The sequence below is a fragment of the Cebus imitator genome, unplaced genomic scaffold (genome assembly GCF_001604975.1).
Source record: "Cebus imitator isolate Cc_AM_T3 unplaced genomic scaffold, Cebus_imitator-1.0 Scaffold126, whole genome shotgun sequence".
NCBI classification, from domain to species: domain Eukaryota; kingdom Metazoa; phylum Chordata; class Mammalia; order Primates; family Cebidae; genus Cebus; species Cebus imitator.
This window is the reverse complement of record NW_016107441.1, coordinates 4,654,244-4,676,660: the sequence shown is the minus strand read 5'-3', so window position 1 is coordinate 4,676,660 and position 22,417 is coordinate 4,654,244. Positions and strand designations below refer to the sequence as shown.

At 40.1% G+C, this 22,417-nt stretch overlaps 1 long non-coding RNA gene across 1 annotated transcript in view; it reads right to left on the bottom strand.

Annotated features, from left to right (window-relative positions):
• Window positions 1-10,038: 10,038 nt before the first annotated feature.
• Window positions 10,039-22,417, bottom strand: part of LOC119472998 — a 431,266-nt gene continuing 418,887 nt past the window's right edge. The window contains exon 3 of the long non-coding RNA XR_005202163.1: window positions 10,039-10,069. This is a non-coding gene — a long non-coding RNA (uncharacterized LOC119472998). The remainder of the gene's footprint in view (window positions 10,070-22,417) is intronic.

Here is a 22,417-nt window from a genome sequence, read left to right as displayed (position 1 = left end):
TCATGATTAAAACACCAAAAGCAATGGCAACAAAAGCCAAACTTGACAAATGTGATCTAATTAAACTTAAGAGCTTCTGCATAGCGAAAGAAACTGTCATCATAGTGAAGAGGCAACCTACAGAATGGGAGAAAATTTTTGCAATCAATCCATGTGACAAAGGGCTAATATCCAGAATCTACAAGGAATTTAAACAAATTTACAAGAAAAAAACAAACAATGCCATCAAAAAGTGGGCAAATTATATGAACAGACACTTCTCAAAAGAAGACATTTATGCAGCCAACAAACATGAGAAAAAGCTCATCATCACTGGTCATTAGAGAAATGCAAATCAAAACCACATTGAGATCCCATCCTACACCAGTTAGAATGGTGATCATTAAAAAGTCAGGAAACAGCAGATGCTGGAGAGGATGTGGAGAAATAAGAACACTTTTACACTGTTGGTGGGAGTGTAAATTAGTTCAACCATTGTGGAAGACAGTATAGTGATTCCTCAAGGAATCACTGTAGAAGCAGACATACCATTTGACCCAGCAATCCCATACTGGTTATATACCCAAAGGATTATAAATCATTCTGCTGTAAAGGCACATGCACACATATGTTTACTGCAGCACTGTTTACAATAGCAAAGACTTGGAACCAACTCAAATGCCTACCAATGATAGACTGGATAAAAAAAAATGTGGCACATATACACCATTGAATACTATACAGCCATAAAAAAAGGATGAGTTCATGTCTTCTGCAGGGACATGGATGTAGCTGGAAACCATCATTCTCAGCAAAGTAACACAAGAACAGAAAACCAAACACCACATGTTCTCACTCCTAAGCAGGAGTTGAACAATGAGAACCCATGGACACAGGGAGTGGAACATCATACACTGGGGCCTAGTTGGGGGTGGGGGGCTAGGGGAGGAATAGCATTAGGAGAAATACCTAATGTAGATGACAGGTTGATGGGTACAACAAAGCACCATGGCACATGTATACCTATGTAACAAACCCGAACATTCTGTACATGTATCCCAGAACTTAAAGTATAATTTTTTAAAAATGGTCTCCAATTCCATCCAGGTTGCTACAAATGCCATTATTTCATTCCTTTTTATGGCTAAAGTAGTATTCCACGGTATAGATATACCACATTTTCTTTATCTACTTGATGATTGCCAGGCATTTGGGCTGTTTCCATATTTGTGCAATTGTGAATTGTGCTACTGTAAAAATATGTGTGCAAGTATATTTTTCACATAATGGCTTCTTTTCCTCTGTGTAGATACCCAGGAATGATATTGCTGGATCAAATGGTAGATCTACTTTTAGTTCTTTAAGGAATCTCCACAGTGTTTTCCATAGTGGTTGTACTAGGTTACATTACCACCAACAGTGTAAAAGTGTTCCCTCTTCACCACATCCATGCCAACATCTATTGTTTTTTTATTATGATCATTCTTGCAGGAGTAAGGTGGTATTGAATTGTGGTTTTCAGTTGCATTTCCCTGGTCATTAGTAAAGTTGAACATTTTTTCGTATGTATGTTTCTTGGCCATTTGCATATCTTCTTTTGAGGATTGTCTATTCATATGCTAAGTGCACTTTTTGATGAAATTTTTTGTTTGTTTTTTGTTTTATGTTTTCACTGATTTGAGTTCCTTGTAGATTCTAGATATTAGTCCTTTGTTTGATGTATACATTGTGAAGATTTTTCTACCACTCTGGGTTGTCTGTCTGTTTACTCTGCTTATTATTTATTTTGCTGTGCAGAAGATTTTTAATAGGGCCCATGTATTTATTTCTGTTTTTGTTGCATTTGCTTTTGGGTTCTTGGTCATGAAATCTTTGTCTAAATCAATATCTAGAAGGGTTTTCCAATGTTATCTTCCATAATTTTTATAATTTCAGGTCTTAAATTTAAGTCTTTAATTCTTGTTGAGTTGATTTTTGTATAAGGTGAGAGATGAGAATCCAGTTTCATTATTCTACATGTGGCTTTTCAGTTTTCCCAGCACCATTTGTTGAAGTGGGTGTCCTTTCCCCATGTTATGTTTTAGTTTACTTTGTCAAAGGTCAGTTGACTGTAAATATTTGGCTTTGTTCCTGGGTTCTCTATTCTGTTCCATTGGTCTACATGCCTATTTTTATGCCAGTACCATGCTGTTTTGGTGAATATAGCCTTACATCATAGTTTGAAGTCAGGTAATGTAATGCCTCCAGATTTGTTCTTTTTGCTTAGTCTTGCTTTGGCTATGTGAGCTCTTTTTGGTTCCACATAAATTTTAGAATTTTTTTTTCTAGTTCTGTGAAGAATGATAATGGTATTTTGATGGAAATTGCATTGAGCCCATTCATAAGCATAGGATGTGTTTCCATTTGTTTGTGTTTTCTATGATTTCTTTCAGCAGTGATTTGTAGTTTTACTTGCAGAGCTCTTTCACCTCTTTGCTAAATGTATTTCTAAGGTGTTTTGTTTGTTTGTTTGTTTGTTTGTTTTTTGTCAGCTATTGTAAAAGGGGTTGAGTTCTTGATCTGAGTCTCAGCTTGGTCACTGTTAGTGTATAGCAGGGCTACTGATTTGTGTACAATAATTTTGTATCCTAAAACTTTGCTGATTCATTTATCAGTTCTAGGAGCTTTTGGGATGAGCCTTTAGGGTTTTCAAGGTATACAATCATGTCATCAGCAAACAGCAACAGTTTCACTTCCTCTTCACTGATTTGGATGCCTTTTATTTCTTTCTCTTGTCTGACTACTCTAGCTAGGACTTCCAGTACCATGTCAAATAGAAGTGGTGAAAGTGGGCATCCTTGTCTTGTTCCTGTTCTTAGGGGGAATGCTTTCAACTTTTCCCCATTCAGTATAACATTGGCTGTGGATTTGTCATAGAAGACTTTTATTACCTTAAAGTATGTCCCTTCTATGCTGATGTTGCTGAGGGTTTTAATCACAAAGGGATGCTGAATTTTGTCAAATGCTTTTTCTGTGTCTATTGAGATGATCATGTAATTTTTGTTTTTAATTCTGTTTATGTGTTCCATCACATTTATTGACTTGTGTATATTAAACTATCCCTGCATCCCTGGTGAAGTCTACTTGATTATGGTGGATTATCATTTTGATATGCTGTTGGATTTGGTTAGCTAGTCTTTTGTTGAATATTTTTGCATTTATCTTCATCAGAGATATTGGTCTGTAGTTTTCTTTTTTTGTTATGTCATTTCCTTGTTTGGGAATCGGGGTGATACTGGCTTCATACAATGATTTAGGGAGTATCTGCTCTTTCTCTCTCTTTTAAAATAGTGCCACTAGGATCAGTACCAATTTTTCTTTGAATATCTCATAGAATTCAGCTGTGAATCCATCTGGTCCTGACTTATTTTATTTTTTTTTTGGTAACTTTTTAATTATCACTTCAATCTCACTGCTTGTTATTGGTCTGTTCAGAGTTTCTATTTCTTTCTGGTTTAACCTAGGAGGGTTGTGTATTTCCAGGAACTTATCCAACTCCTCTAGGTTTCTAATTTATGTGCATAAAATTGTGCATAGTAGCCTTGAATGATCTTTTGTGTTTCTGTGGTATCAGTTGTAATATCTCCTGTTTCATTTCTAATTGAACTGATTTGGATCTCTCTGTTCTTTTCTTGGTTAATCTCACTACTGGTCAATTTATTTTATTTATTTTTTCAAAAAACCTGTATTTTGTTTCATTTACCTTTTGTATTGTATTTGTTTGTTTGTTTGTTTCAATTTCATTTAGTTCTGCTCTAATCTTGGTTATTTCCTTTCTTCTGCTGGGTCTGGGTTTGGGTTTGGTTTATTCTTGTTTCTCTAGTTCTTGAGGCATGACCTTAAATTATCTATTTGTACTCTTTCAGACTTTTTGATATAGGCATTTAAGGCTATGAACTTTCCTCTTACCACTGCCTTTGCTGCATCCCAGGTGCTCTGATAGTTGGGTCACTATTATTGTTCAGTTCAAATAATTCTTTAATTTCCATCTTGATTTCATTGTTGACCCAATGATAATTCAGGAGTAGGTTATTTAATCTCCATGTATTTGCATGGTTTTGAGGGTTGCTTTTGGAGTTCATTTCCAATTTTACTGACTGTGGTCTGAGAGAGTACTTGATATAATTTCTATTTTCTTAAATTTGTTGAGATCTGTTTTGTGGTCTATCATATGGTCTGTCTTAGAGAACGTTCCATGTGGTGATAAACAGAATGTATATTCTGCAGTTGTTGGGTAGAATGTCCTGTAAATACCTGCTAAATCCACTTGTTCTAGGGCATAGTTTAAGACCATTGTTTCGTTGTTGACTTTCTGTCTTGATGACCTGTCTAGTGCTGTCAGTGGAGTATTCAAGTTCCCCACTGTTGTCATGTTGCTATCTCATTTCTTAGGTCTAGTAGTAATTGTTTTATAAATTTGGGAGCACCAGTGTTAGGTGCTACCTATTTAGAATTGATATTTTTCTTTTGGGATAGTCATTTTATCATTATATAATGTCCCTTTTTGTCTTTTTGAACTGCTGTTGCTTTAAAGTTTGTTTTGTCTGATATAAGAATAGCTACTCCTGCTTACTTTTGATGTCCATTTGCATGGTGTATTTTTTCTACCCCTTTACCTTAAGTTTATGCAAGTCCTTATGTGTCAGGTGAGTTTCTTGAAGACAACAGACACTTGGTTGGTCAATTATCGATTCTGCCATTCTGTATCTTTTAAGAAGAGCTGATAGGCCATTTATAATCAATGTTAATATTGAGATCTGAGGTACTATTCTATTCATTGTGTTATTTGTTGCCTGAATGTCTTGCTTTTTTTTTTTTCATTGCATTGTTGTTTTATAGGTCCTGTGAGATTTATGCTTTAAGGAAGTTCTATTTTTTTGTATTTTGGGTATCTGTTTCAAGATTTAGGGCTCCTTTTAGTAGTTCTCATAGTGCTGGCTTGGTAGTGGCAAATTCTCTCAGCATTTGTTTCTCTGAAAAAAGACTTTCTTTCCTTCATTTATGAAGCTAAGTTTCTCCAGATACAAAATTCATCGCTGATAACTGCTTTGTTTAAGGAAGCTAAAGATAGGACCACAATCCCTTCTACCTTGTAGGGCTTCTGCTGAGACATCTGTTATTACTCTGTCTGGTTTTCCTTTATAGGTTACCTGATCCTTTTGAATCGTAAGATTCTCTCCTTTGTCTTGACTTTAGATAACCCGATGTGCCTAGGCAATGATCCTTTTGCAATGAATTTCCCAGGTGTTCTTTGAGCTTGTTGTATTTGGATGTCTAGATCGCTAGCAAGGTTGGGGAAGTTTTCCTCAATTATTCCCTTAAATATGTTTTCCAAACTTTAGGCTGCTCTTCTTCCTCAGGAACACCAAATATTCTCAGGTTTGTTTATTTTAACATAATGCCAAACTTCTTGGAGGCTTGGTTCATTTTTTTAATTCTTTTTCGTCTTTGTCAGACTAGGTTAATTTGAAAATCTTGTTCTTGAGCTCTGAAGTTTTTTCTTCTACTTGTTTGATTCTATTGCTGAACCTTTCCGGTACATTTTGCAGTTCTCTAAGTGTGTCCTTCATTTCCAGAAGTTGTGATTGTTTTTTATTTTTTCTATCTATTTCACTAGAGATTTTTCCATTNTTTTTTTTTTTTTTTTGAGCTGGACTTCCTCTTTCTCTGGTGCTTCCTTGATTGGCTTAATAGTTGACCTTCTGAATTCTTTTTCTGGCAATTCAGAGATTTTATGTTTGTTTTGATCCATTGCTGGTGAGCTAGTGTAATCTTTTGGGGGTGTTAAAGAAACTTGTTTTGTCATATTACCGGAATCGTTTTCCTGGCTTCTTCTCATTTGGTTAGACTATGTCAGAGGAAAGATCTGGGGCTCAAGAGCTGCTGTTCAGATTCTTTTGTCACATGGGTGCTCCCTTGATGTAGTGCTCTCCCCCTTTACCTAGGGCTAGTGCTTCCTAAAATCTTAACTGCAGTGATTGTTATTTCTCTTCTACATCAGCCAACAGCAGAGCTACCAGGCTCCAGTCCAAAAATGGGGAGTGTCTGCAAAGAATCCTGTGATATGATCCATCTTCAGGTCTCTCAGCCATAGATACCAGCACCTACTCTGGTGGAGGTAGCAGGGGAGTGAAGTGGACTCTGCAAGGGTCCTCGGTTGTATTTTTGTTATGTGTGCTGGTCTTGTGTTGGTTGGCCTCCAGCCAGGAGGAGGTGCTTTCAAGAGCACATCAGCTGCCGTTGTATAAGGAGGATATAAGGTAGCCCTAGGGTCAGGTGGTGGGCAGGGCCATAGAGCTATCAAAGAACTGTCATTTGTCTTGTGCTACCAGGGTTGGTGGAGAAAAACTATCAGGTTGGGGCAGGGTTAGGCGTGTCTCAGCTCAGATTCTCCTTGGGCAGGGTTTGCTGCAACTACTGTGGGGTATGGGGCTGTGGTTTTCAGGCCAATAGAGTTATGGTCTCAGGAGGATTATGGCTGCCTCTATGGTATCACACAGGTCACCTGAGCAGTGGGGGAAGCTGGTAGCCATAAGCCTCATCCAGCTCCCAGGCAGCCAGCAGCCCGAAAGCCTGGTCTCACATGCCCCTGCAACAGCACTGAGTTTATTTCCAGGCAGCTGGTGAGCAGAGCAGAGAACTTGCCCCAGGCTACAAGCCTCCCAACTGAGAAAGCAAGCCAACTGACAGTTCCTCTATTGTCTCAGGGAGTCTGCAGCAGCAATCTACCTCCTTCAAAAGGTCTGTGATTCTCTTGGCTTTCCTGGTCTATTGCTGTGGTAGTTCTTGGAGCAAAAGTTCACAACATGGGTCTCCACATGTTCCTCTGTTCATCCAAGTGGGAACTGCAAGTTAGTCCTGCCTCCTATCTGCCATTTTCCAACCCTATCCTGCAGGGGAGTTTTTGTGGAGAAAATGCTTTTCTAATCCATTTAGCTAAAAAAAAATTAATAAATAAAGTCCTCCTAAGAAACTGCTTTTCTGATAAAGCATTTGTGCTCAGGCTTGGAAGTCTAATTACCTAGTAGTAAAATATAATATTTCAGTTCATTAATGTAGTACAATTCATCCGGTAAATTCTCTAATAAGTAGGGGGTGGAGGATAAAGATGAGAACTGAGTGGGATTCAACTGTGGCGATTTCCTGAAATGATGAGCTGCTCAAAAAAAATCAAGCTTGATCACAGAGTCTCTAATTTGGAAAGCAGAAGTGATGACTTAAGATACTAGTGAAATGAAGGGACAGCCATTATTCAGAACCCAGACGAGGACAACTATATCAGGAAGCATGAGGAAATGCCCTTGTCAGTCTCACCAAGGATTCAGTAGCATGGTGGGTAGGTGGGCTTTTCCTCTTCCTATCCTGTAGAATCCCATCGTTTTATTTGTTTCTTCCTTCCTTTATTCAACCAGCACATGGTTCTTTAGTGCCTTCCTAGCATTTTTCTAAACATTAAGGACACATCAACAGACAAATCATCCAATTCACTGGCTATTGGGGAGAGAACAATTAAACAAGCATTTGTAGTCAAGAGTGATACTATGGGAGCACATGTTAACAAAGTCGGACCTGGTCTCTAAGATCAGAGAAACATTTTCTTTTCTTTTCCTTTCTTTTCTTTCCTTTGTTTCTGTTTTGAGACAGGCTATGTCTCTGTTTCCCAAGCTAGAGTGCACTGGCATGATCACAGCTCTCTGCAGCCTCAACCTCCCCGGGCTCAGACGATTCTCCCATCTCAGCCTCCCTAGTAGCTGGAACTAATTTCCACAGGAGCAAGAACAACATGGATTAGAAAGGGGAGAACCAGGTGCAGAATGCTATTTGTTCACCAGAAGCGAACCCAAATACACAAATGTTGACATCCTCAAATAGCAGGCACGCTAGTAGGAATAAGAAGTCTTAAGAACAAACGTGGGAGGTTCACCGTGATGAGTTAGTTAATTATTTTTATTCCATTTCATTTATTTATTTTTACTTTTATTTTATTTTTTTATTATTTTATTTTTTTGAGACAGAGTCTTGCAGTCACCCAGTCTGGAGTGCAATCCATGGTGCAAACCCGGCTCACTGCAACCTCCATCTCTCAGGTTCAAGTTATTGATTCTCCTACTTCAGCCTCCAAAGTAGCTGGAACTACAGGTGAACACCACTGCACCTGGCTGATTTTTTTGTATTTTTAGTAGAGACGAGGTTTCACCATGTTGGCCAGGTTAGTTTCAAACTCCTGACCTCAGGTGATCCACCCACCTCTGCCTCCCAAAGTGCTGGGATTACAGGCATGAGTCACCATGCCCAGCCTATTTATTTATTTATTTTTGAGATGGAATCTTACTCTCACCCAGGCTAGAGCGCAGTGGTGCAACCTTGGCTCACTGCGACCCTGACTTCAGGGCTCAGGCGATCTGCTCACTGCAGCCTCCTGAAATGCATGCCATCACCCCTGGTTATTTTTTTATTTTTATTTTTTTATTTTTTTGAGACAGAGTCTCACACTGTCACCCAGGCTGGAATGCAGGGGCACAATCTCAGTTCGCTGCAACTTCCACCTCCCAGGTTCAAGTGATTCTCCTGCCTCAGCCTCCCGAGTAGCTGGGATTATGGGCATGTGCCACCACGCCTGGCTAATTTTTGCATTTTTTGTAGAGACATGGTTTTTCCATGTTGGCCAGGCTGCTCTTGAGCTCTTGGCTCCAGCAATCCTCCCAACTCAGCCTCGCACAGTGCTGGGATTACAGGCATGAGCCAGTGCGCCTGGCCAGGATTTTCCTCAGAGGAGTAATCAAGGTGTAGAGAAGAAGGTTCCAGGCAGAGGAAACAGTGTATGCAAAGACCTTGAGGCAGGAAAGAGCTTGGTACATTCAGAGATCAGAAAGATGCCCAAGGCAGCTGGATAAATAAGGGGTGGGAGTGGAGACTTGGATATAAGACAGCAAACATGCAGAAAGAATTCCTGGAGCCCCTTGAGAACCAAAGGCTGGGTCCATTATCCTGCGCAAACTGGAGCTTCACAAAGTATTTAAAGACAAGGAGCCTCACAAGGTTTTAAACAAAAGTACAAAGTGATATGATGAGATTTGTGATTTAGAAATATGACCTTGGCTTCTATATGGATAATTGATGCAATCCTGGGAGTCCCATTAGGGTCTTACTGATAATCTGAGCTAAGGTGGCTGTAGTAAAGACAAAGAGAAAGGGCTTGAGGATCAACAGGCAGGACTTCAAAATGATGGGATTTGAGCCATGAGAAAGTAAAAGGAGTGGAAGAAGACCTGTAGGTCCTAGGTTGGTCAACTGAATGAATGGTGAGCAATGGCCTGACCTCCTGCCTTGCCTGATAACTGGCACCACCATACCCTGCTTGGCCTGATCTGGACTGGCAGAGCAGTTTGTGATTACAAAGACATCCAAACACTTCTGTCTATAAATCAGTTGTTAACTAAGGAAATTCAGTCATTATCTGCAATATATGAGAAAACAAAGAGGGGCATATACGCGCGCGCGCGCACACACACACACACACACACACACACACAATCACACAAAGATAAAGGCACAGAGACAGACAGGCAGACCAGCACACAAATGGACAGAACTGCTTAGAGGACTGGAGAATTTGCACAGGGTGGGGAACCTGATCCAAGATTGTCAAACTAAGGAATTTTATTGCCTATAATTTTCTGTTTCTTTTTATGTCTTTTTTTTTCTTTGATGTCTTCATTCTTTCCCAGAGGTTTATTATCCTGAATCATTTAATGTATTCTTTCTCTCCCCTGTTCTTCAAAATGAACTTTTTTCCTCTTCTGCAAAACTTGCCTGCTCTTTGTTCTACTTCTTCAGTGTCAAGTCAGTCTTATACGGCTAATCTCATATAGTATTTCAGTATTGGGTAGTTTAACTGACGATCCCTCAAAGATTTCTTTTTTTAATTCTAAACAAATCTTTATATGTTAAAGACTGAATAATGGATGTCTCTCAAGCTTCACCTCAGCAGAGGAAACGAAATTGGTAGAAGATGTTTTCCTGTTAGGTAAAGTTGATCAGGAGAGTTTTCCTATAAAAAAAAGAAAGAAAAAGTTATTTATTTCCACCATCAACAAAATCAGTAATAATTCTTCTTATAGATAACCTAGTACATAAGCTGGATGTGGTGGCACGCACCTGTAGTCCCAGAGACTCCAGAGTCTGAGTCAGGAGGACAGCATGAGCCCAGGAATTTTGATGGTGATGGTGGTGGTAGTGTTTTGCCGTATTTTACAGTTTATAAGGAGGTAACTGCCTCTAGGCATATAAGCCCCACAGGATGTTTAAAATCAGAGCCTGAGGTTGAATGCCACCTTGTCTTTCTCCTCCTTGGCTGGTATGCATGTGCTTGGGCCTCTGCTCAGAAGGCCATATAGTGGTGCTCCACTGTGCTGATGAGGTCACTCTGGTCCTCCAGGAGCTTCAGAACTTGCTGCAGCATAGCCGTACCTAGGACTGAGCAGATGCTTAGGGCGAGTGCAGGCCAAGATGTGCAGGAAGTGGTAGCCCTTCTCCAGGTGATTGGGTTTCTGGCAGTCTTCCTGAATTATCTAGTGGATTTTTCTATGCGGGTCTTTGTCTTTTCTGGTTACACAGTACAGGTAATCAAAACCACCATCTTTCTGGAAAATGAGTCCTTTTTCCTGAAGCAGTTGCATAGCATTTTAAAATATGCTGTAAATTGCCTTGAAAGTGATGTCCTTCTTAAAATTCCCTTGGTCAGAGCAGGCACTGTCAGTAACAGGCTGGTTAGCAAGCAACAGCAAAGACACCACCATTTCCAACTCCTGCTGGTCAAAGGTCTGCACTCTGTTCTCCACGAGGAATTCTTTGGCTTTTTCATTAAGCAAAAACATGAGGCTAGTGAGGGCCAGGGCACCTGGATTGCTAGTGCTTCTTTCTCTAAGTCTACAATATGGAAAGGCTTGGTCGTAAACTTTCCTGTAGATTAACAGGCAGCTCAAACACCCATACAGCTTGAACATTCCACACTGGATCGTTCACTTTTTACAGTAAGTTGTGGCATAAATTTCTCACTCCTCTCTGCCTGTGCAGACATAAGCTCTGATTCAGAATATATTCCCAGTTTCAGCTTTTGTTCTCTTCTCAACAGTGTCTTGCAGCTTCTTCAGTTTGAGGTAACGCTCAGTTCTCTTGCTGCATTTAGAGCAATGGATAAAATCTTAGCATTGTTCGATATTTTCTAGCAGATGCAGTTTATAATTCCAGTGCTGATATAGTTTGGATATTTGTCCCTGCCTAAATATCATGTTGAATTATAATCCCCAATGCAGGTAGGGCCTTGTACGAGGTGTTGGGATTATGGGTGCAGATCCCTCATGGCTTGGTGCTGTCCTTGTGATAGTGACTTCTTGCAAGATCTGGTCATTTAAAAGCGTGACCCTCCCCCAGCCACTCTCTCTGCCTTGTTCCTGCTTTCATCCTGTGACATGCCTTTTCCCCATTCACCTTCCACCAATTGTAAGCTTCCTGAGGTTTCCATAGAAACCGAGCAGATGCCAGCACCATGCTTCCTATAAAACCTGCAGAACTATGAGCCAATTAAACCTATTTTCTTTATAAATTACCCCACCACAGTTATTTCTTTATAGCAATGCAAGAACAGCCTAATGCAAATGCTATCATCTACTCTACAACTACAGAAAACCCCTCTTTCTCTCACTCCAATGGAAGTTCCCAAGATATACCTGTTTTATAGGTTCCTGTTGTACAAAACTACACCTGTCAAGACCCCTTCAAGTCCAATTTTAAGGATATAAACTTGAAGTAGACCTTTGCGAAAGGTAAAAACACAGGATTCAAACGCCACACAAGGAAAAGGGTCTCCTCTTCACACTGGCTAAATTTAATTTGCATCAAGAGGCTGAGCTGTGGCTTCCAGCTAATCCTGAAAGGTTCTGCATCACTGTGTCAAGGATCCTGAAACTACTTTAAATAGCTGGGGTCCAGGGGGGAACAGGCACCTTCCCGGCCATGCATGTGTTGAAGCACCTTGGGTGGGTCTGCCTGGGCAACACAGTGGGACCCTTTCTTAAAAACAAAAAAATTAAAATTTTAAAAATACAAATTGAAAAAAAGATTCTATACTTTAAAATAATATAATTTTTCTATATTTGTTTCCTTTTCTATTTCTCAGAATAATATTTGTAGGTTGAAATAATATGGTGGTGCCCACATGATAACTGTAATTTTATGTCTCTCTATTTTCCCTTGGTATTTTAAATAAGATTTCCCACGTTATCACAGGCTCTTGAAGAATATATTTACTATATTTGTAGTATTAAGTAGACAGTCCTGTTGGGCTTAATTTACTTTAAATTTCCCTGACTGTTAGACAATTATTTTTTATAGTTATTTCCAATTTTCCTTGATAAATAACACTGGAGTGAAAATCTTTAAAGAATAGATTTTAATTTAATTTTTGCTAATACTGTCTGCTCAAAACAAAATTAGTATTATCCGAGTCCCTGTTCTGAGGTTTTCCCCAAGTCTTTACAAAGTCCTGTAAACAAATCTTTTCTTTCTCTTCCTAGGGAATTGTTACTTATCCTTCATGACCCGACTTATCCTGAATTACCCTTATGATTGCATGACCAAATGCAATCATTTGTGACACCTTCCTGGACCATTGAAGACTTCCTAATAACTGCCTTCTGTGGGTTCACATAGGAATTTGGCCACAAATCACAGCATCACATTGAGGTGACCTGGCTCAAAACTTAGTTCCTTGGAGGGCCCCATGGTGTTCCTGCCAAAGCCAGATCAGTCCCTTTGTTAAATGTTCTGGTCTCTAGAATTATCCTTCATAGTACATATTATAATTATAGTTAAATGACGAATTGGGTAATTATTTCTTCATGCCTGCCTCCTTCATTGGTATATAAGCAGACTGTTTCAATATTTTCATGCTCTGTCCTCAGAGCATCACAACTAGTTAGTGCTCAGGAAACATTTATTCACTAAATGAATGAAAGGATGGATGAATAATCTTCCAAAAATATTTTAAACATAAAAAGTATCTGGAGAGGAATAAAATATAAAGAAAGAGTTATCTTTACTCAGATAAATATTTCCTTTTGCTTGTAATCTACACCAGCTTTATCATCAACATGCTTTGTGGGATTATTATAAGCCACATGCTGTGCTAACCTTTTTTACTTGCTTTGTTTCATTTAAAGATAGTATTGGTCTTAGGAGACACATACTACTAAGCCCTCCTCTTTATTTTGATATGAAGAACTAGAGGCTCAGAGAGATTACATAATTGTCTATGGTCACACAAATAGTAAGTGGTGGAACTAGAATTTGTCTGATTTGAATTTAAGTTCTCAGCCATTGCCTTTAGTCTATTTGGGTTGCTATAACAAATATCATAAACCAGGTGGCTTATGATAAAGACAATATAATGTCTTTACCATAAACAACAGAAATGTGTTTCTCACAGTTCTGGAGGCTGGATGTCCGAAATCACGGTGCCGGCATGGTCAGATTCTAGTTAGGAATAATTCCAGGTTGCAGATGACTGCCTTCTTGTATCTTCACACGGGAGAAAGAGAGCTAGGGAGCTCTCTGGGGTCTCCTTTGTACCTGCACTAACCCCATTAATGGGGGCTCCAACTTGACAACTTAATTACCTTCCAAAGACTACTCCTAGTATCATCACCTTGAGGGGTAGGATTTCAATATACGAATTTTAGAGAGACACAGCATTCAGTCCACTGCAGCCACTATGTGGTATCTTCTGGAATGTTCTGTCTTTTAACATTGAACCAGAATTTCTTTCTGGATAACCTCTCACTTAACACAATTGGGTCTCTATAGCCATGGGGAATAGGCTGGATTTTTTTCACTATAGCTGTCCTTAGTACACAAAGACTCATCCTCTGATCAAATAATCCCCCACCAGGCTTAATCATTCCCAATTCCTCCAGCCATTCCACTTGGGACTGGAACATAAGTTTTCTGACCTTTGTTTGGTGCTTTTGTTTTCACTTGAGTAATTAACCTTTCCCTTGGAGAATTAGCCAGTTCCTGCAGCTGAAAGAGGAAAGGGTGACTAGCAGGAAAAAGAGAAAACAACAACAACCCAACAACAAATGTGTCGTGATCTCTTCTTTGCCGAACAGAGATGATATAGCAGAATGACTGAGCCCATCAACTCTAGAGACAGACTGCTTAGGTTCAAATCCTGGCTCTACCACCCACTGGCCACATGAGCTTGAACAATTACATCAATTCTAAATCAGCTCAATTGAATTCCTGGACTGCTGAGTTCACCATGGCTAATGGAGATTGAGTACCACCCTACTTGCCATCTTCTTGCAGCCAAGAGGGGCTGCTACCTCCTGACACCCTAGAGATACTTGTTGGGCACTTCCTACACTCCTGCTGTTATAACCATTTTGCCTGCAGGAACTCATTTTGTCCTCACAGCAACACTATGAAGTGGATCCTCTTATTATCCCTGCCGCACAGATGTAGAAAAGAACCCTGAGAAATTGTCTTGTCCAAGTTCCTGCAGCTGGTAAGTGGAGGAGCAGGTAGTCTAGCTGTAGAGGCTGTGCTCCTAATCACTCTGTCCTGCTGCCTCAACTTTATAAACCCATCTTTAGGGACCTTCACAATCTGCACGCTTGAACAACTCACCTCATATTCTACCACTCTGAGCAATTTGACTCCTCTGACAAACTCTTATCTCCCGGACAGTCTTTGCCATCCTTGCCTGCCCTCCCTTACGAGGTTATTAAAATTGGAGCATGGCTCATGGTGATTGATGGCCCAGAGGCTGATCATTCACTACCTCTCCTGGCTCACAGTAAATATTTACTTTTTGTTACAGAGGAACAATGAGGTTTCATACAGGAGATGGATGTCGAGTGTATATATGATATTATACTTGTCTGGCTCCTTTGAATACCCAACTCTCATTTCCTTGGCTTACTCTGGGAGGGGAGGAGGTGCCAGAAGGTGAGCTGTTTGACTTTTCAGAGGGGGCTCAGGAGGTTTGCAAGCTGGATGGATTTTTTTTTTTTCATTACTGAAGGGGTAGAAACATAGTGTCTCTCAATAATTTAAGATCTAGTCAGGAGCCATCAGTAAGACAAGTATCAACGGTTGCATTATTTACCTAATACTATTTCTTAAACTGACTCACATTTTAAACACAGATGCATAATTTAGCCTTGCCCTAAGCAATAATGTCCCTCAAATCATGGATGTGATATGCTAATTTCACTAATGCATATTGCAGTATGTATGTAACTGTGAAATACAAAATGCTTTTTCTTGTCCTTGGGAATGTGCCTCACCAGGACTAGGCGATGGGTGACTTGTGTGCCACTCTCAGCCCTGGCACCTCCTCACTCTGTAGTTCTTTACAGGTCACAGCTCTTTTCTGTGCCTCCGTCTTACGATCAGCAAAATGAGGTGGGCTCTTAGCACTCCATCTTTCTACTCTTTGTTTTCGCTTTCCAGCTCTGGGTAATGTTTATAACAGAAAAAAGAGTTCATATAGGCAGACAGGTTAATCTAAAAAATTTTTCTCACTTACAGAAAGGCAGTTTCCAATCTTTACCTTGGAAGTAGGTTGGTAGTTCTTGTCATTCATCTATTATTGCTACTCAGAGAAATACATGAGGAGAGATGAAGCAACTGAAATGTTCTGTAATGTAGTTAGAATAGAGTCTAAGTTGGGAGGTGGATGGAGGGGCGGGGAAGAGACAGAGACAGAGCAGGAGTGGGCGGGCTATTGAATTGCAAATCCTGCTTTCGAAGGAGGACGTTCTCCAAACTTTTAGCTGCTGTGTCTCCTAGTTTGCACCTCCTCTCTTGTCCTCTTCCTCTTTTTCAGCTCTTCTCTGCCCTTTCTCTCTCTCTCTCTTCTGTCTTTGGATCTCCTTTCTCTTCCTCTCTCCTTTCCCTTCCTTTGTTTCTCCACTAATTTTCTATTACATGAGGCAACATGAAAGCATGTGTTTCTGTTTCCACAGACTCAGACAATAAACTAGGTATTACTTATAAAAAATACAATTACTAGGCCGGGCGCGGTGGCTCAAGCCTGTAATCACAGCACTTTGGGAGGCCGAGGCGGGTGGATCACGAGGTCAAGAGATCGAGACCATCCTGGTCAACACGGTGAAACCCCGTCTCTACTAAAAATACAAAAAATTAGCTGGGCATGGTGGCGCGTGCCTGTAATCCCAGCTACTCAGGAGGCTGAGGCAGGAGAATTGCCTGAACCCAGGAGGCGGAGGTTGCGGTGAGCCGAGATCGCGCCATTGCACTCCAGCCTGGGTAACAAGAGCGAAACTCCGTCTCAAAAAAAAAAAAAAAAAAAAATACAATTACTGAGAAAAAATGCCTTCCACAAAAAAAAATTATATATATATATATATATATGTTTGCAGGATTGAGCTAAAGAGAGCGTTGGCAAGAGGAAGGTTGTTTTTGACCCTGGGTACTCCTGTCTCCTTCTCTCTGTCCGCCCTCTGCCTTCCCTCTATTCCTCAGTATGGGCTCTGGGGCACCAGGGACAAAGCTTACCTGTTCTCTTTCCTGCTGCTATTTCGCAGCTGAAAGGATCTTTGATATCATCTCAGCTAAGCCTCTTATTTTACATGTGGGGCAACTGAGGTTCAGAGAGGTGAAGGACCTGCCTTGGCATACCATAGTTTAGTTTGGAGGCAGGGATGGGGCTAGAATCTCAATCTTAAGACTCCCAAAGCAGGTTCTTGCTACACCATGGCTCTTGCCAAGTGGTTCACGCTGTCTTGGATCACTCTGTCCTGACAAATCCTTGTTAGAACCATGTTTTCATACATTCTGGTAACAACTGGTCATTCTCCTTCCAAGCACTCTCTCTCATATTTAGTTAATTCCTTGTTTACAGATAGTAGATCACACTGGCCTTTCCTATTATTTTAAGTGCCATCAGGGCAGAAACAATGTTTTTCAATCCCAATTTCCATAGTAATAATAATAATAACAGTAAACAGTTATTGTATTATTTAGGCACCTATGTTGGTCCAGGTTCTGAGCTGAACACTCCATGTGTATTAACTTATTAACAACCCCAAAAGACAGGTGCTGTGGTTATCATCTTCATTTTACAAATAGGACACTAAGAAGCAAAGAGGTTATTTAACTTGCCAAATGCCTCACACTACTAAGTGGCAGAATGGGGGTACAAACTCCCGAAGCCTCATTCCAAAGGACCTCCCCCCCCACCATGCTGTGCTACCTGTCACACAACAGATACTCAACAAATATATACTGACTCCCTGCTTTTTCTTGACTGTGCTTTTCAGAGAATACCCTGCCTTCCAATGTGAGTAAAAACCTGGTGTTTTGAAGCTCTCGGGGAGCAGGAAGGAAGTAAATTTATTTTGGAAGCAGGGTTTCTCGAACTTCAGTGAGCTTGTGATTTTCTAGGATGCTTGTTAATGTAGATTCCTTGGCCGTATCCAGGTCCTTTTCTTTCACAAATCTGTGGTAGTGGGAACTGAGAATGTGAATTGTTAACTGCCATCCAGATGATGCCAGTGCAGGTAACCTCGAGATGACAATTTGGCAAATACTGCTTGAAAAGTTCTTCATTAAATACGTCAACCTGAGCAGTGGTACGCCACTCAGTGGAAATCTGAAGCTGGTGCAATAACATCTATCTTTTCTGCTTCCCTTACCTAGGGAGTGGGTTTTGGCTCATTAAACAATAGTTCATGGGACTTCTAGTGGGCCAGGGGCAAAACCAATAGGGTAAGCAGCATCTGTTAAATGATTGCTACTGAACCAGGAGCGACTTTGAGTTAGAGGGCATCATTAGCCCGCCTTTTGATGCCAGCAGCCATGGGTGGATTCTTCTCTCAGAAGTATATGGCTGAAGTGTATGGGGTCTGGTGGTGAGAAGGCTCACTGGTGTTTTGATATCCATAAAGCGGTTCCATTTGACCTAGGAGAGAAGGTGCCAGTGTGATAAGACAGGATGAATGGGACCTGCTCTTTCACATTTGGACACTATGGCTTTGATGCACTGTCTTAGAACACAGAACTCTTCTCCAGGCTAAGGAGAGGCTCATGCCCAAGAAGGGATAAAACCATCGGAATCAGTGGCTACTTGTTACGTGTTCACATGAGTGGTCCTGTTGCTTTACATCTACAGATATTTTCTGCTGTCTATGGATACCATTCACAGAAAACTGTTCTCCTGTTTCTCCTATTTTTTATAACAATTTCCTCATCCACTTACCCACCCATTGATGAGTCCTTCCACTTGGCCATCAAACATTGGCTGAGCCCCTGCTTTGTCCTAGGCACCCTGTAAGGCACAGGGGACTTAGTATACACAGCAAAGTGCTGCCCTCATGGAGTTTCCACTGCAGTGCAGACTTGGAGTTCTTCATGTTTTCTATTACCCTGATTCCCAATCTCTTCCCTGTACCTGGCAAATACTTTATTATCTCATTCTTTTCTTTTCCAAGATAAGCAAGCAGTTATCTTACTCTCTAGCTCAGGTGTGCATATGTGTGTGTGTAAAATGTGGGTACAGATACATACATGTACATAAACACATGTACATATACATACATGTGTTCATATACACACCTACATATATACATATATCTTTAGCAAGCAGAGGTTGAATCTCAAAGGTCAGGGTCATCATTTTATTATTATCTCAACCAATATTTTTGGGTGCCTACTATTTGTTAGTCACTAGATGAGTGATGTCACTCGGTTTGGAATCTCAAGGAATCCCTTCCCAGTTCTTCAGTGGGGCCACATGCCCGCTTTTCAGGGCAGAAAAAAAAACCCAGAACTTTCAGGGAATGTTTGTTTCTCTTTATTCACATCATTTATTAGAAAGAGTCATGGGACAAGAAAAGGTCCCATTGTGTTCACAACTGAAAAAACAGATTATTAACCTGCTGGAAAATCATGTTCTCTGTATATGCAATTAACCTGTTTCCTGTTCAGCGGGTCCTAAAACCCAACAAGGCAAGCCCCAGATATCATCTTGATACGAACATGGATGCTTTTACCCCATCCTCTGAAGTCCCCAGCTATAAAACACTGCATTTTGTGAAATTTATTGGCAACAAATTAGCTTAGATTTATTGCAGATTTTTGATTTCAGCATTCAAAGGTTAATGAGGTTTGTGTCTCCATTCAGCACTTCTGCTCTGGGGAGAATAATGAGATTGCCTGAAGACACAAACCATTCAATTAAAACAAACAGATGACTATAACGTGCATCTTGGCTGTACAGTATTCTGATACTTTTTTCCTCCCCCTTCTCTCTCTTTTTCTTTCTCAACATATTCTAATTTCTCAGCTGATTTTTATTTTCACATGTGAGGAGATGATTCAGATGATCCCAGGCAACACTGTTACAAATCATAGGTAACTCCCTCATGGACTCTATTTAGAGAAATGGAATTCACCTACACAGTCTATCACGGGTTCTGTCTTCTAATATACCTACAGACATCTCTGTGTCTCAGTGATAGAAATGCAAACTGATTAATGCTCAGTTAGAAACCCTAGACCAACAGATAGATGCAACTGTACTGTTAGGGAGGCTGGAGGAGTCGGGAGAGGTATTACCTTTCCAGAGAGTGGCTAGCAACAGACTTTTGGCTGGGCTTAAGTAACTTCAAACAATTGTTTCTCTTTGACCACTACAGATTTTCTGGTTTCATAATCTATTTGTGAATAGTTTTGCTGCCATTTTCATGTGTACTAACATAGACTTTTTACAGATTATAGACTTTGCCAAGTTTATTCATTTAATTCTAGACAAAATGATAAAGCATCCCAAGAGCTCAGGGTCTGTGTTTTTCAAGGTCTTCGTGAAGAATGCCACAGACTGTATTCATGGAGAATATTCCTCTCATATCGATGTCTGGCTCAAAGCCTTATGAAAACACAAGCCTGGCTCTCTAGTGAAGAGCCAACCTGGATACCACTGGAAATTGTTTTCTCAATAGTAATTGTCTGTCTTTCCAAAGACAAATTACATCTTTCCTCAGGCATTCCTTTGATAGCTTCTCTTTGGTTTCATTTTTATGGGGGCACAGATGCAAGACAAGTTACTGGACCAAGTTTATGTTTTAGTCATGCAGTGTTAGGGCTGAGAGGAAGCCTAAAGTTCATATGGGGCCTCCCACTTATTTTGCCACTGGCAAAATGAAGCACAGAAGGGAAGTCTCAAGTGCAACACTGTGCAAAGCCAGCTCCCTGATACTTCTGTTCACAAGAAAATCCAGGTGCTCTAGTTCTATGCTGATAAGAACCATCTTGAAAGCCCTGAGGCTGTCTTTACCCCTGGACTGATTCATTGGAGGCCATAGATTATCCTGTATATTCTTCCATTGCCTATCAGCCACAAGCTGTGGCTGTAAAGCCACTCAGAATGCATTTTGGTTGCAAAGGGAGTGCACAGACTCAGTGAAGTTCAGCTGAAATGTAATTCTTGACAGCCTATGCAATTAGCAAAGCTAAAATATGGAAAATATTGAAGACCCTGTGGGGTCTCTTAGAATCATAGACCCTGAGTTAGAAGACATCCTAGAAATAACCTAGCCTCGCTCACAACTTAATGTACTTCAATCCTCTTTATAACATAATCCTTTGGACACCAGTGACAATACTAAATCCAAGGCCTAAAGCAGATCTCTTAAGTTTTTAAGAGTTTTGGAGGACTTTCTGCAATGCTATTCCTTTTGTAGGATTTTTCATGCTCTCTATCCCTGAAGTAGCATTCGGGAGCCAGGCTTGTTACTGATGGAGCTTACACAAATGTAACATGGCCTCCAAAACTTTGCCCTCTTTGCATGAACATGAAGTAATCCCTTAAAGAAACTTTTGGCATGATCTCTTTGCTAGCCATGTGGCCATTCTTGTCAACCAGAGATTTCTGCATTTGGAATGGAACACAAGAAGGAAATGAACCAGAATGATGTGACCCCTATGTCCTTTCAGAGAGACAGTTGAGAAATATGACAAGGATAGTACCATTTTCTAAAGCTAGATGCAGTGATGTCAGAAACTCTTAAAATATGTGTTTTGCATTGTTGATACACTGGAATGAGCAAATTGTAGGTTTTTAAACAAATAGATAAATCCCACAGGAGAGTATCATAAGTAATATTATGCATTGAAAAGGCATGTACCTCTAGCTGGTGGGAGTGCTGCTGGTGCTAAGCTCTCAGCTGTCAACCCCTTCAGTAATTGAAGAGAACCATCTTGCCCAGTACTATGGCCCCTTCTTGGGGATGAGGGCCATCCAATAACTTGTTCATATGGGGTATAAAGCCTTGACTCTCTACCTTCAATATGTACAACTCTGAAGAATCACACCAGCACCAGAACTTCCTTTAGGGTCAACTGGGAATTTTATTGGGACCGAAAAACAGTTCAACTTTCTTGCTTTAAACAATCCTGATTCTTTTCCTTCCCTTCCACAGATGTTGATGCCTAGGACCCATCTTACTTAATCTCTTGCATATCATCATGTCAGCATCCACTTTTCAGGAAGCCCAAGCTACAAGAGAGATCTATAGTGATCTCTTCAGGATCCTTCAGGATCACTATAGAACAGGCATCAGCAAATTCTAATAGGAATAATCTACTTCACTGCCTGTTTTTGTAAATAAAGTTTTATTGGAACACAGTCACATTTATTCATGTGTATACTGTCTATGGCTGCCTTCCTACCACAATGGCAGAGACTGTATGGGTATGGTCCACAAAGTAAAAAATGTTTATTATCTGACCCTTTGCAGAAAAAGTTTACTGATCTCTGCTACATAATCCTGGATGAAACACAGATATCAGATGACAGAGAAATCTAGGACAAGAACCTCTCAGAACATTATGTATTCTTAGTGAAATTTTAAGCATCTGCTTTACAAAATACTATTAGATCTGTTTCTCTCTAGTCATATTCATCTCTATACTGTCCTCTGACTCTTTACTGGGCTGATATGGAGAAAATAAAGAACATTAATTTTTGATCCTACGTTTGGGTTTTGACATAATAAAATGGCTTGCTTTCTACTGTACTTTAGAGCTTACAAAAGCATTTTTGCATACTCATTTATCTTGAGGTAGACAAGGCAGGGTTCACCAGTTTCATTTGACTGATAACAAAACTGAGGCTCAAAAAAGTTAAGTTACTGCTTATGATCATGCAGTTGTTTTTAAAACCTGGACGTTTTCAGATTTTAGTTATTTTTCTATTTGTTATCAAAGTAATAAGCAGTGAGGAGGCTGAAGGTGATTTTTTGAAGGAGAAAAATTTATCTTTTCTCAATTCTTGTTTATATATTAATCCATCAAACATTTACTGAACAACATT